At 41.1% G+C, this 13,387-nt stretch overlaps 1 protein-coding gene across 1 annotated transcript in view; it reads right to left on the reverse strand.

Annotated features, from left to right (window-relative positions):
- Window positions 1-7,418: 7,418 nt before the first annotated feature.
- The window catches only part of UVSSA (UV stimulated scaffold protein A), a 375,853-nt gene continuing 369,884 nt past the window's right edge, over window positions 7,419-13,387 (reverse strand). The window contains exon 14 of the transcript XR_011337395.1: window positions 7,419-7,434. The gene's annotated coding sequence lies outside the window, so the exon portion shown is untranslated. The remainder of the gene's footprint in view (window positions 7,435-13,387) is intronic.

A 13,387-nucleotide genomic window follows, 5' to 3' on the forward strand; every position in this document is an offset into this window, starting at 1 on the left:
AAACCCTAAGGACCTGGGCTTGGTACGTAGAGCACCCTGAACACGCTATATCTTGGTTATTTCACACTAACATTGTCTCATGGTTCTCCTTGAATGCCATTTGAGGCACAAACGAAGAGTTCTTTCATCATCCACTGGTCTCCCAGCGGAAAGCTGCCTCTTGCAGTACATTGGTGAACAATGCCAACATGATTTTGCCTTTCTTGTCCCTCAGTCAACAATCTGGAAACATAATGCACTAAGAGAACTACAGGAGACAGGAGATCAGCTGTCATTGTGATGTGCCTTTCATCCCAGAAGATGGTCCAATCAATGGTCCAGGAGACATCAACATCTAGTCTGTCTTTTCCATGCAGAGGAGATAGGAAATGATCATTTGGGCTGCATTGGCTGCTTGTACAACTGAAAGACTCCTGGTCTCATGTCCATCCAAGCATTCAGAATCAACCATCCACATATAAGATGAAGTAGTGTTGGAGACACGACCCATCCTGCATGTGCAAGTCACTCAGCCCAAGTGGCGTACTTTGAGAAACATCGCAACGCAGGAGCAGAATTGTAATGTAGGATGCAAAAATAACAAGATAAGAATTATGCATGGATAGCGGGGATCATTGGATGAAGGAGAGCAAAATAAGTAAAGAAAATTACTGTGTTCTGAATGGTGATTCTCACAAGCTGATCAACCAGCATCCACTTTTAGGCTGCACATGTGTCTTAATGTCTATAGACAATAAGGATACAAAGAAAAGAAAGAAAGGAGAGTCACAGCAGTCTGAATTATGGGTGGTTTGAGACAAAGATTGCTTTTGGTGCCTACTGCCTTTTAGGAACCACTGTTTTGTCCAGGAAACTCACAAACTTAATCAGAAAACTTCCCAATGGAAATAACACGTGAGAGTTGCAGACTGACAATTTGCTTAACAACACACAGAAAACCCACAGGAAAGGTATAACCAGAGAGCAACTCTCCTGGCTCCTTTTGAAGCCCTCTTTCACAAGCCACACTGTTATTCAAATAACATTAATGTCCCAGCAATGTTCAGCTTCAGCAGGGATCCCAAAACCCAAGGAAGCGTGCATTCGCTGCATTTAATTTCATACTTCCTTTTGCACTTGTGCTAGCAGGCTGCAGATGTCTATGTCTATCTGCTGCAGAAAATGTTCTGTCCTACCTGTCTGTAACAACCCTTTAATAGGGACAAACTGAGTGAAACTCACCCTGCATTTCCCCAGAAACGTCCAAGGGAGATGAGTTTAAACAAAATGGCAGATATAGTTTGCCTGGATCTCACTGAACTTTCGATCATTTTGTTTCTTGGTGGGGATAGTAATGAACAAATTTGCAAATGTAGCATTTGCCTCACCTCCTCTAGAGCTATTGGGAAGCTTGTCCATGTTGAGGTCACACAGCACGCTCACCACCTCTAAATTTAAGGGATGTGTTTTATGGTTGATCTAACCAGAACCTCAGGCCAGCACAAATTATATATGGGGCTTAGTCTGTGTCCTAACCTTGTGGCCAAGCAGAAACGTCACCTTTCCAGCTACTTTTCCCTTGCTCTCTCTAACTCATGTCAAGTAAATATCCTCTGTGCTAGTGCAAAGAGACTAGAACTCACAAGTGGACTAAGCACAGTGTTTTGCACACTGCTGAGCTCCTCCAAAGCACAAACTGGCTCTTGCCAAGGAAATCATTGCTAAGAAAGGCAAGAACAGTCTCTTACCTGATGTCTGCAGGCTTTGCACATCACACACGCTAAGGGTTTGCTGCAACCATGTAATAACACTTTAAACCCAAGGCCCTAACTGCCCCAAACCAATCAGTCCTGTGTGTTATTTACCACTTCCTCCCCAACTTCTTTTCATTTCGAGCTTGCTTTGCAACAGCCTCGTTGATTTGCCCCGTTTGTGTCATTCTTTCAACATAGATCCTGGATTAAAAATAAACCCTGTAAATTGCCACTATATATTTACTGACCATTTTGCTACATGGCACCTCCTGCTTGCTCAGAAAAAAATGCTTCTTCTCTCAATGTTGCTCAGCTGGAAAATACAGATAACTTCCTGCACTGTAATATAAGTGGTAGGGTCACTATTAAGCTGGACCTTGGTTAACAACTCCAACCTGGCAAGAATGAATCAGGTGAATGCAATGCTGCAAAACCCTGAGGATTCTCCCACACTGAAAGAGTCATTAAAAACAATACAGAACAAGGAAGGGTATGCCAAGTTTAAGATTAACTGCAGTTACAACTGTGAAAATCATACTGGGAACACTCCTACAGGCAGGCTTCAGTCTGAAAAGACAGTATTATCTCCACTTGGCACCAATGTGCATGTCCAAGCGATAATTCTCTGCAGGGCTCATGTCAACAGAGAGAACACAGTGCCTTGCTGCAAAGGGGCAAATAACCCTTAAGAAACAGAAAGAATTTCTCAGAAGTAAGCAGTACGAAACAAAAAGTCAATGGTATTTAAGGAAAGGATGTGACAAAAGATCCTCTTAAGGCCAATGATGGCAACAAGCTTTAATGAAGGGAATGAGCTTTAAGAGATGGGAAAGTAATGGTTAAAGTGGCAGTTCCACCAGCGTTTGTTCTAAGAAAAATAAGATCCTGTGTATGACTCATCTTTCCTATCTTTGGGCATTTCTCACATACCCATACAGATAACCAGATTCTCAAAAGCAGCTTGGAGGTCATTTTCAAGTGCTAAACATCCAAAAATCACAGAAGACCTCAGTCTCTGACATTATTGAGAGGCCAGATTACCTGCTACAAGGCTGGGATGGAGCTGAAACTTTCTGTCTTTTTGGTGAGATTTAGACTATTGGTTGGTGCCAGAAGGAGAGGGAGCAGGGGTGGCAGAAGCCCCAGGTCTAAAGCAAGATACCAATCACTTGGAAATACATTAACCTTTTTCTTGGAAACGTCTTGTTGGCTTATTTTTACGCAGGAGAATACACAGTCAAGGAAACAAATTCTTTTGGTTTCAGTTGTTTAAATAATCAGGGCCTATGAATGAAATAGTAGAATGAGGATGGTGATAGCAAAATGCACTTGTACAAGAGCTCTCAGGCAGCTGGGAGGTGAGCTGAGGGCAGCAGCCACCCTCCATCAGCCTGGTTGGCTCCTCTGGGAAAAGCCCTGCAGCTTTCTTCTCTTGCACCTTTTTTCTCTTCCAGCTTTCTTCTTTTCAGATTTTTCCCTGATAGACAGGTGTGACCCCACTCTGGGCGCGGGCAAAAGGAAGAAGCTCAGCATGCAAAATTTCCCCCTTTTTAACTCAGAAAGTGCCTGCTGAGTCTATTTGGTACCTACATCCGAGTTCTTGTTCTGGTGGCTTCACCTCACAGTAACACCCAGCACAGACATGAATGGGAGAGATTCAGCTAGTGTCAGGCAATATTTAGACGGTATAATATTAATCTTTTCTTTTATCAACACATACCCACATTACTTCTCAGCCTGGGAAAAGGGGCTGTGCATATGTCCCAGGGATTTTTGGCGGCTGTAGAAGCTCCTTAGAGACCAGAAGTACCATTTATCCTAGAAATAGTTTTGCTGGATTCTCGGTATTGCTGGACTAGATGTCCCTCAGCAAATTTACACCATAACTTTTAAAAGACAACAAAGTATATCCTAAACTTGGAAGAAAGATGTTTTATGCATTCTTAGAACAAGACAGTTTAATAAAGCTCAAGGGAAGTTTTCCATAGCTAATGCAAAACATAAGTAAATCTGTGCCTGTTAACAAAGGACAAAAAATCTACACAAAGACACATCCATTTATAATCAGTAAAAATTCTATAAATTATTTGTATCTGTGTTGATACCTGATTTATGTTTTTCTGTTTAAAGGAGTCACATATCAAAGCTAAGTCAATGACAAATGGCAACAGAATAACTGCTCTGTTAACACAAAATCAAAATGGCTAACCATGTTAGTGGGTATTTTTAAGCCTCCAGATTTCATTAAAGAAACATTCAAAGCCAAAATAAAGCATCAGTCTTCAAATGTTTGTGGATAAATGTACCAGCTTACTGCACTGAGCAATGAAATGGTTTTTGAGGGGGAAAAATTTGCAAGTGAGTAATGGCTTCTTTAACACTAATGTGGCTTAATTCTGAATTAAATCCTTGTCCTGAAGACAGAGGCTGTCATAGAAATCAGTATTACTTCATCTCCTTTTTTTCCTTCATTTAATGTCACTACAGAATGCTCAGTACTCCAGAAACATTTGCTGTTACACAGCATGTATGTATTAACAATAACTACTTTATGCTCTTTTGAAAGAATGACCAGTGTGCCTAGAAAGTACATTAAAATATAAATTTGGGAAATTTTAAAATATTCCATTTCAACAAACAAAAGAACAGTAGAGTTAACACAGCTCAGAACTGAAGATTTGGCTTTAGAAATGGCTAAGATCCTCTCAGAGGGAATATGCGCTAAATTTTAATAATAGTTTTGAGATATTTAAAAATCATATTTTGCTCTGAAGACTCAAGAAAGGAAAAAAACCAACAATTAAAATGGAAGCTATATTAAAGGTACAGCAATTGTAAAATTGCTAGCCTTGACAACTAAAGTACTTGAAATACAAACAGGTTAGCTAAAGTTGTGGCAGCTCAGTTTCCTTCGTCCTATGACTCAGGCTCATGACTTTACAGGTATTGTGGTCATTCCAGGAAAAAAATGATGAACTAGGCACTGAACAGACCCATGCGGACAGTCATCTCTGACTTCAGACACTTTGGAAGCTAAAGGAAATAGTTGGTTGAGATTTCACCCAAAATCTGTGATCCAGTCCAGAGGTTGGGCTGCAAACCCTTGGTTCACTGACTGTTGTCTGACACCTCTGGCACTGATGGTGGCTTTGGGACAGCACAAATGACACTGAGCATCAGTCTCTAAAGAGTGCTGCATGCTGGGCACCAAAAGATTTGTCCTAGACCAAATTTCCTTTTAACATTACTTGATGGACTGTTATAAACAGTTGAGAGTGTATCCTGGTTGTTTTGCCTGTGAATTTCCAGGCCTTATTGTAGGAAAAGTACTGGTGATAGGTAACTTTCAGCTCATTGCTTGTCATTGAGTGACCTTGCTCTCTGGAGATTATTAGACTATTCCCTGTGCAATGCTGGAAGAAAAATAACATGGATTGTGAAACAGGATGAAGAGGCATCTGCACATATCCCTCACTATTAAGAATCAGCAGCTATTTGTTGCTGAGGGATCTACGGGATCCAATAAAGGAAGAATAAACACCCTGAGAGCTTGGATTTGCAAAAGGAGCTGAAGGACCACTTTAAACCAGGCTGCAGTAACCTGCTCCACCTGGCCCTGCTCTGAATAGGGGCCCAGGACTAGACAAGCTCCAAGGGTCCATTCCAATCTCAGCTATGGTTGTCTGTATGTGTCAGTGCAATCAACTATCATTAACCCATAGCTTCTTCCCAAGCTTCACTGCAGTCACACAGGGAAGAAGAAATATTTTTAAAAGGAATCAGCTGGCCTGTTGTCATCTTTCTAGCTGAGAATTCTAAATATGTGTTTTTTTCTGTCCCATCCCAGCCTTTTCTCCTCTCTTCTCATTCCACTACTGGAAAAAAAAGTCTGGAGAAAATGAAAAAGGAGTAGGGAAAAAGTAAGCCATAAGAATATCAGAATTTCCAGGTTTTGTTGAAAAATCCAAGTGGTTTAAATATCTTCCATTTTTAATGAAATAATGTTTTTCTAATAAAAATTTGAGTTTTTTCTCCCATGAAGATTTGGCTCAAGTTATCATAACTGCCTCTAGGTACACAGGTGATATTTAGCTATATTATCAGCATTGAGAGCACGCTCAAGTTCCTTGACCCAAAGATTTCTTTGAATGCCCTATCTTCTCATCAAGGGTTTCACAAACAGGAGCTGTGCGGGTTTCTTCCCCAAGGGAAGGACTCATAGTTTCCATCTGCTCAAAGTCCACCTCTTCTTTCCCCAGGTAAAATGATCACAAGCCCACATCATTGATCATAACCTAGCATACCCTCTACACAACATTGTAGCCTTTCAGCAGAAAACTCAAGCAGATTGCTCCCTGCCTGCTGCTGTGAATGCGAAAAACGTGGCTGGAATCCACCTTTCTTTCTCTGGGTGGAACTAGAAATTACGCTGTGAGGGAGGTTATAATCCACTGCCAAGTGAGGGATTCGGGATTAACCAGAGAAACCTGATTGATCTCTGTGTGAGGTTTTTTTGAATGAAGCACTGGATGTTTTCCACTGCAATAAGCTGCAAAGCAAGGTAACTTGTGGGATGTTCTTAAGGAAAAGTTTGTCCAAGGGGCACTCTACTTAGGACTGTGTCCTCCCTAATCAGAGGCATGCTGGCATGCTGAAAAATTCTGTAGGAGAATGCATCAGTCAAACAAATAGCAAGGATATCCAGTTTTCAGGCTTTGATCCCAGCCAAAACACAAGATCAAGAGCAACGTATTCCTCCTTGTATGAGTGCACAAGTCAGTCATGGGCCTTAGTGGTGTTGGAAGAACTTCCTATCTGGTCTACCCGAAACATTTATTATTTATCTACATTTATTGCCCCCCCAAAATCCAGAGGCACAGTAGCTGTGGTGGCCTGGTGAAATTCCACTATGTTTTGTACCCACAAACACTTGCCTCCTTCCTCAGAGTTAGATATCTGCCTTCAGTTCTAGCTGTAAACTATTGTACAGTGTGTCTGTGTTTTGATCATGATGAAAATTACACCCTGGGGGTACCTGCACCGCTCTTTTCTATATGTTTCACTAAAGAGGTGAATGAAATCATCTCTGGCAATCCAGTTTGTACAGCGGCTGATTAGGCAGTACATAAACAGGATCCTTTTTTATTTACATCAGTTGCATAAAACCAAAATTCATTCAGAGGATTTGCATATTTGCAGGTCTAATCATGTTAGCCCAGTGCAGATTTGCAAAGTTGCCTGCTGTCAATTATTGGAATCTGGAAATCTGTCTGGTTGCTGTTAGAAGTATCACGAAGTGCCAGAGGCAGTGGAGGGAGCAGGTAGGAGTGCAGCAGCTGAGGGTTTGAAAGGAAGGATGAGCCCATCCATGCCAACAATGGAAATGTTGGCTGAATAGCAACTAATCTATTGTTCCTGGTTAAGTAACTAACACAAATTTCCTGTCCCTCTGGAAGCTGTACATGTAAACTGATGCTTCATCCGCCCAGCTCTTACTGCTTAATTGTTGTATATCCATGTTCAGACTTGTACAAAATATTTAAATCAAGGAACAATAAAGAGGGACGTATTTTCAGAGTGGCTGAGCTCTCATTGAAGTGTAGACTAGGACTCAAAATTGACCAAGGGCTCAGATGTCTCCTGTTTTGAAACTGCATGCAGAATTTCAAAACAAAATTATGTTTACTGAAGTCTACTGAAACTTAAGCATACTTTCACTGCATACAAACCAAGGTTCTTACCTGGTATTATACTTCACGTCCTCCCAGACACATTCTTCTGAACCTAGTAGAACTTTTCTTCTGTGCCTACTGATTTACATGGAGGTTCGGGTTGGAGTTCCAGCTCTACTTCCTTGGCTGCTAACCTTACACAACCTGTGCGAGTAATTTAATATTTGAATGCTGATGACCTACCTAAGATTCTTTCCACACCCCAGGGAAACCATACACATTCCCTTACAATTCATTAAAAAGCAATCATAGAGCTGCTTGCTTTATTGAAGCGCAGCAGTCTGCTGGGCTGGGTACGTGGGTCGAGAAGGAGGGAGGAACAGCACCAAGCATGCAACCTCACACTGTGGCTGATCACACCTGGGCCAAGCCAGGGTCTCAAGTCAGGAAACAATCACAGAGCCAGCTTGGCAGTGAAGATACACTTTCACATGCATTTCTGAAGGAAACGTTTAGCTTGTTGGAATTTCATTGCTGAACTGTCAAATAAAGACTAATATAAATCAACACATTCAAAACATAATGTTCTAGTAAGCCCCTTAGTTGGAGGCTTTTACATTCACCTTCTTTTCTGTGCTTTTGTAGGGATTTTAGGTAGCACTCAGGGCAATATCCAAACTATATTTTTTTCTTCCTTTAAGGAGAGATTGTGCTAGGTAGCAGAGGGATAAAGGACCCAGACTTACGTAATTGTGGTTTTTATATCCTATATGACAGTTAATTCATTGCTTAACATGAGGCTTTAATTCAGTTGCCTTCATCAATGAACTATTTTGTGTCCATATGGCTCATAAGAGTTATTCTGCATTTAAACTAATGGGAAAATGAAGTTTTTAACAGTGCGGCTGATCTAACAAGAAACACATCTAAGAAGGATTAACATTTCAAAGGAACTATTTGCTCAAGTGAGCTGTCTTTATTATGATCTAAAAGGAGGGAGTTGAAGAAGAAACCTTGGGTAACATTTTCATTATGGTAGCTTAGATACTGGAAATTAAATAGACACAATTGAATTATAAAAATTCCGTGTACTTGAGCCTAAAGGTAATTAAAGCTACCTTACCATGCATCAATGATAACAAGTGAAGGCTGGTAGAGATGAAGGATAGTATGGTACTCTAAATACTTTCTGGCAAACAAAAATATTTCTCATTTTAACTGTGGACTGTAAAAAAAAAAAAGATTTACAAGAAAGCATAAAGAACAGGCTGAACTCTATCAATATGTTTTTATGGAAGACATATGGCTCATTCTCACTTCTCAGAAATGTGTGGCTCTGGTAGTAGGCAATTGTTTTACTACAGAATACTAGCACAACTTCAATTTAGATTATAAACATGACAGGTTTCCAATGCAAGGCAGGCAAGTTTGTTTTTTTTTTAAAGGCTCCATTTCCCCAGTTTTTAAAACCTTGTTCCACTTACAGCTGTTCTTTCAAATCTCCCAATCTGATGGGGAGGGGAAGCAAGCACCTGCTTGCACAGTCAAAGCCAGCATTGCTTCTCCCAAGCCAGCTGGCCAGGGTGCCTTGCCGAGTGTGTCCTTCTTCCTCTCCAGAGATCCAATGCATCAACCACAGGGTGAGAACGGTCTCTGCCAGCCCAGGATTCACGGCCTGGCTTTCTGCAATTCCACAGCTGTGGAATCAGGCTACAAAGTTGCCTTTCTGCTGAAGAATTCATCCCTTCACTCAAAGAGTGGAAAGAGTGATTGCCAGCCTTGAGATTCAGGGTACCCAGTGTTAAGGTGGCTTTACAGAGTGGGCATTGGATGTTGGAGTGTTATAATGAAGAACGATCTCACAGCTTAGATGTGTTTGCATAAACTGATTATTTCGCTTACTGAAGATATTATACCCTTCTACTGTGTACAAGACAAGTCTAAGTAGCTGTAGAATCCTTACAGTGACAATGTTCCTTCCAGCAAGTTATACATTAAGGGTAACACTCTATTGTCAGATCTGGCACATACACCTTAGCTTCTCTCTCGCCTGTGGAGCTCCTGATGCAAGTATGTGGAAGGGCTTTGAGGGATGCCACATTGTAAAAACAGCAGCCCATGGTCATATGGTTAATACAATCTCATAAGTAGCACCAGTTGCTCTTGAGCGACTCAATGGGCCATTAGACATCTGTCAGGAACTGAACACACTACTGAATTCCCCATGATGGGCACTCTTGATTGGAAAAGCCCATTTGCACTATAGGAGCAGAAGAAAACAATGGAGCAACTGCTTATGTGAGTGGATACATTTGTACCATGGATTCAGATGTCACAACTTAAGAATTGGCTCTCCTCTTGGCTGAAGGGTACACAGTGGCTTTCTAAGGCTTGTGGTTGTTGTAGTGATGCTGAAGACCAGACAGGTCCTGGAGTATGAAAGAATGTACACTCCTTGCAACTAGATTAATTGTGGATCTCTACTAACAGACTCTACAGAAATACACATCTTGTCTCTTCCCTTGGTACTTCTAGAGAGAGATATCTGAGATATCTGTGGTGGCCACCAACACCACCATATGGACTAGGGCCTTTCCAGTCCCAGTGACAACTCAGTCCAAGGTACTTTCTTGTTCAAGGGTGCTGGATGTCAGAGGATTATGTCCAGCTTCTAGAACTGTGTGTGGATGCTCTGAAAACTAGTGGTCCATTGATGACTATCAAACATCCTTTCAGATGGTAATTATGATGCATGTCCAGAGCTGTTATAATATAGAGACCTTGCTTTATAGGTCAGCCCTCCAGCTATTCTACTTTTCCTGTCTGTTTATTGGAGAGAGGGCGAGACATATGTACATTGGGACATGCAGTTGTAGCCTAGGAGAGATGGAAGAACCAAGGTCCAGCCCTGTGGGAATATGTTTGACTGCCAGGAGGGGTGGATTTCTTACAACAGATCAAGGCCACTGTAGTTACTGATACATATTGCCTAATTTTCATAAGAACTTTAGGAATTGAGACATTTTGACTGACCAGGCTGACATTTGAAAATCAAGATAAGTTTGTCAAAAGAGCAGTTTCTCTCAGTTTTGAGAACTAGGAAATCTGGATGCTGGAGTGAACTAAAGTTGCAGGCACTGAAATGCAACTCCTTCTGATCCCACATAAAAAGAAAACTATTGGGGTTGTAGGCCCACTGTTAAGTCCTTCAGTTTATGGTTATATGCAACAGTGTCATGAACATAAACCACCATTTTCAAGCAACATAAATGCACATATATATTTAAATGTATTTAAAAATAATAAAGTATATTGAGTATTTGGCAATAATTCCTGGAACAGCTCTAAGCTCAGGTCACTTTTTGAAGAGTGTCTTGTTGTAGTCTCCTGGCTTGGTCTTCCTATTCTGTGCTACCCCCAGACAAGAAGCTCTTGTGACCAGGCAGTGCTATTTTGTTCTGTGGGCAAAGTCAGGTGCACAGGCATGCTTGCCTGTGAGCATGTTCCCATAGCCTGTAACAATAACCGTGGAGATATTGAGAACAGTAACAGCAAATAGGAATTGCAGAATTTATTTATTTCCTTTTCTCCATAGTATTTAACCGTTTTTAAAATGCTATTTACTGATCATTATTATTTATTATGTGAGCTCCCTCTTGTGTCTTATTTTGCACCTGTGTAATCCTATTGTTTGGCTGCAGGCCTTTTCTTTCAGGTGAAAAATCTCATTGTAATGCTTTTAATAAGTAATTCATTCTTTTAATTTTTTTTTTTCCTTTGTGGAATAACTTTGTTGGGATTCATTCAACTGATGAAAAAAAACCCACTCCAAACAACTAAAAAACTCAACAATAAGCAAAAAAAAAAATTTTTGGCTTCTAGTGCTGTTTTCCAGTTTTCATATAGGCTCAGTTGCAACTAACTGAGGACAATGACAGGTAGTGAATTCAATTCATAGAACGCTCGAGACAGAAAGGAGTTTCACCTATGATCCAGAAAACCCACACAAGGTATTTACGTAGCTGAATTATACAGAACAAAGTTACGCCATTAACCTTGCAACCATCAGCATGTGAGCACAAGTGCCTATGCAGTTGGAAACACTGGCAGGGCTGAGACCTTTCAGATCATATTGCTCACCCACACTCCCAAGGGTGAATTTTTAAATGCTGGGAAAAAGGAGAAACCTTGGCAGTGGCTAAAGTTTACATATATCTGTTGCTCTTTGGAATGACTAACTTTACCCCAAAAATGACTCATACAGTCAATGTCTTTGATCTGATTGCATTCGTTATTATTATTATTAGTGATAATAACAGTACTGCAGTCATGCCTCAAGGCCCCAGCTGAGATCAAGGCTCTGTTTTGATAGGCATTGAACACACTGAGAAGACAAACCTTGCCCTTAGGAGCTTACACCTGAGCTGGAGAAGACAGACAAAATGCAGGGAGAAGGAAGTAGTGTTATCTTTATCCTGCCTCAAAATGGAGAGGGTAAGTGACTTGCCTGAGGTCAAACAGGTATTTGGAGGCAGAGACAACACAGGGGCTGTGCTCAAAGCCCCCAAGAGATGTGGGGTCCAAGTGGGGACGCAGATGCCCCCAACTTCGCAAGTGCCTTGGCTGATGCCCAGCAAAGGGGGCTACAAGCTGACAGCCAGGCAGTGCAGGGTCTCAACAAGACTGGAAAGATTATAAGAGGGAAGTGGCCCAGCACTGGATGAAGATGGGAGTGAACACCTGGACATGTGCCCACTTGCCTGGCAGCTCTGCAGTACTTTGTGCTGCAATACAACAAACTGAGCAGCCCCTCTGTCCAGACATTTCAGCCATAGCCTGGTAAATTAGCCTACACCAAGCCGTGCACTTCTTTGGCTTCTTGCCCCAAAAATCATTTTGTGTACCTATGTGTTAGCTCAAAGCTTGCACCCCAGGATGGAACCACCAACCACCAACACCTTGTGCTTTGCCTCCCCAAACATCTGAACTTTTGCAAGACCATGGCAGTCTTGTGACTCCAGCTGGAGAAGCTGGAGACTGGCAGCAGAGGTGAAACTGTTCTCAATTATCATTAGTGTTCTTGGCCAGACCTTCTAAAAGAAAAGCTTGAAATTAGACCCCTCTTGCTACATATTGGCACCTAAATACATGACCTGCTTTTGCAAGAGTGCTGACAGCTGTTGGTATGGCAACAGTGATTACTCGAAATTTCCAGGGGCTTGGCTTTTGGAAAGCTGGCCAGTTATTTGGGTGCCAGCATTCAGGTTTAGAAGCCTAAATTTAGACTTTTTTTTTTTTCCCCTTCCAATCACAGCTATTTATTTGTGAAACACTGATCATGAGTTTAGACACATGTAGGACACAAGACGTAAATATGGGACATCCCAGCATCCAACAGCTGTAAGAGGCCAAGGGTAAAATATGCTGCAAAGAATCATTTGAATTAGAAGTGAAGCAAAAAAAAGAAGTGCAAATACAAAAGACATCTGGATTACACTCAAAAAGGATATATATCTAAAAGTACTTTAACTCTGAATGTCCACTAATATCCCCTTATGACAGCAATTTTCAGTCAGTGAGTTTAAGGGCATCTCAGCTGGGGACTATCCAGTCCACTGAGTTTAAGACCACTTCTCTGTCTGACGATATATTTCTTTTTTTGGATTCCACAGATCAATATGTACCGTGTGCACAGTAGGTAGTCTAAATATTAAGCATAGACACTAAACTTCAGAATTTACACAATCACCTAGAATATAGGTATCCATTAAGTGATACATTATGGGATTACTTTCAATATACTTACTTACCTATATCCTTGTAAAGTGAAAAGCTGACAAACTTCTATAAATTCTGCTAATTTAAACACGTTTTCTTTTCCTGATGCTGAAATTAAATTAATTCTAAAGCAGTCATTTCATAGCTGTTCCCTTTGAATTGCTTTCCTTCTGTTTCTGTTCAGAAATACGGGGTCTAATGTAG

The sequence above is a fragment of the Phaenicophaeus curvirostris genome, chromosome 4 (assembly GCF_032191515.1).
Source record: "Phaenicophaeus curvirostris isolate KB17595 chromosome 4, BPBGC_Pcur_1.0, whole genome shotgun sequence".
NCBI lineage: Eukaryota > Metazoa > Chordata > Aves > Cuculiformes > Cuculidae > Phaenicophaeus > Phaenicophaeus curvirostris.